Source organism: Myotis lucifugus, unplaced genomic scaffold, assembly GCF_000147115.1.
Source record: "Myotis lucifugus unplaced genomic scaffold, Myoluc2.0 scaffold_637, whole genome shotgun sequence".
Classification (NCBI taxonomy): Eukaryota; Metazoa; Chordata; class Mammalia; order Chiroptera; family Vespertilionidae; genus Myotis; species Myotis lucifugus.
In genome coordinates, this window is record NW_005871685.1 from 193,167 (window position 1) to 195,262 (window position 2,096).

General features: G+C 40.6%; 1 non-coding gene across 1 annotated transcript; it reads left to right on the forward strand.

Annotated features, from left to right (window-relative positions):
• The first annotated feature begins 1,251 nt into the window (after positions 1 to 1,251).
• On the forward strand, positions 1,252 to 1,358 carry LOC111823725. The gene has a single exon (XR_002826798.1). It is a non-coding gene; the product is annotated as a U6 spliceosomal RNA (small nuclear RNA).
• The last annotated feature ends 738 nt before the right edge of the window (positions 1,359 to 2,096 follow it).

Here is a 2,096-nt window from a genome sequence, read left to right on the forward strand (position 1 = left end):
GGTGAGTGGCAGTGGATGTGACCCTTCCTCAGGCCCGGCAGCCAACTTCCCATGCCCTGTCCCTTCCCCAGGCCAGTAGTCCTTGATCAGGCAGCTGCCTGCCCACTATGGTGGCGGCACAGCAGCAAGGGAAGGAGAAGTGAGGGAGGTGGGGAACTGCACGGTGGTGGGGCACCAACAATGGAGGCATTGGCGTCTGGCATCTATTCCTTCCGCACCTGGCCTGGCGACCGTCATCTCTTCTCCCACCCCTGCCAGGGTCTTTGGGCCCCAATCAGCCCAGCCCGATTGGCCCCGATTGCTGGCCAGGCCTAGGGACCCCATCCATGTACAATTTCGTGTACCAGGCCTCCAGTAGTTAAATAAGTCATAGTACAAAATTGGGTGCTAATAACCATTTCATGTTTCTTAGCCTTTTCTGAGCAAAAGTTCATGATTTCACCATCCCTTGAATAATGATCCTATCAGGGCTTAGTAAAAATAAATTTCTAGGATCTCTACACCAAGCAATATGGTAAATATAAGGTCATCAATATTGCATCATTTTACAAGTCATAAATCCTTTTGTGTACTAAATGTCTGATCAGCTAATGCGAGGTCATCTCAGAGCTAGAAGAGAGGGAGACTATTTAAATAAAGTTATTTCTGGCCAACTTGTCTTTACTGTAGTGGGTGTTGTGGGAGCCAATCTGAAATTGAATAACTAAATCCTTACAGTTAACTTATTTTTTAAACTTGTGAGTTAGCTGTAATTTATTTTGTCTGTTCCATATGTGTGTTTATCATGGAGAATATCCACAAATATTTTAGCACACTGCATATAAAGTGGGTTTCTAAACATGGTAACTGATGCTGATAATAACCTTGTTTTAGTCAGGGTCATCCATAAAACCAAGCCATTAGAATATCTGTGTGTGTGTGTGTGTGTCTGTGTGTGTGTGTGTGTGTGTGTGTGTGTGTGTGTGTGGAGAGAGTTACTGTAAGGAACTGGTTCACATGATTGTGGGAGCTGACAACACTGAGATCTGCAGGATAGGCCTGCAGGCTGGACACTCAGGACACAGGAATGTTGTACCTCAAGTGTGAGAGCAATCTGGAGGCAGAAGTTCATCACGGGCCTCAGTTTTGTTTTGTTGTTTTTTTTCTTTTAAGGCCTTCAACTGTTTAAGATGAGGCCCCCACATTGTGGAAAGTAATATGTTTAACTCAGTCTTCTGATTTAAACGGTAATCACATCTAAAAATGCCTTCAGTGACCGCTTCGGCAGCACATATACTAAAATTGGAACAATACAGAGAAGATCAGCATGGCCCCTGTGCAAGGATGGCAGGCAAATTCATGAAGCGTTCCATATTTTAAAATAATAATAATAAAAATAAGAAAATAAAAAATGCCTTCATAGCAACACCTAGACTGGCGCTTGACCAAATTTCTGGGCATGAGGGCCTAGCCAAGTAGACATCAAAAATTAACCATCACAGCTGCTTATTCTGGTACAATAAGTACTTCTACAGAGTAACAAGTCTATTTTATCTATGCTTCTTATTTGTAACAATATTGCTATACATGCAACTAAAAAGCATATCAAATCTGATGTAGAAATGTAAAATTGATCTTCATTATTTGCAGAGTCTATATTTTAGACTTCTACTTAGTGAAATTTATTTGTAACCCCAAAATCAATACTTATAGTGCTTTCTTAGTTATTCACAGACATGCATACAGTGACAAAATTTGGATTTGCCTAGTTGACCAGTTCCCAGGTAAAGCCTAATAAGACAATGATTTTCCTTCTTGTTTCAACCCTCATCCCATAAACAACTGTCTTTTTCACAGTCTATTTAGTGCCATTTTAACATTTGTGTGTGTGTGATTTTGCTGTTTAAAATGACCTCAAAGTGCACTGCTGCGGTGCTGGCTATATGTTCTCAAATGCAAGAAGGCTGTGATAAATTTTACAGAGAAAATACATTTTCTAGAGTTATTGGCTGTGAGTTCAATGTTAAAAAGTGTCTTTAAACAGAAAGATACAGAAAATAAGGTTATGCATTGATCAGCTGGTGAAAATGTGACCAGAGGCTTTTAGGAACTTTAGC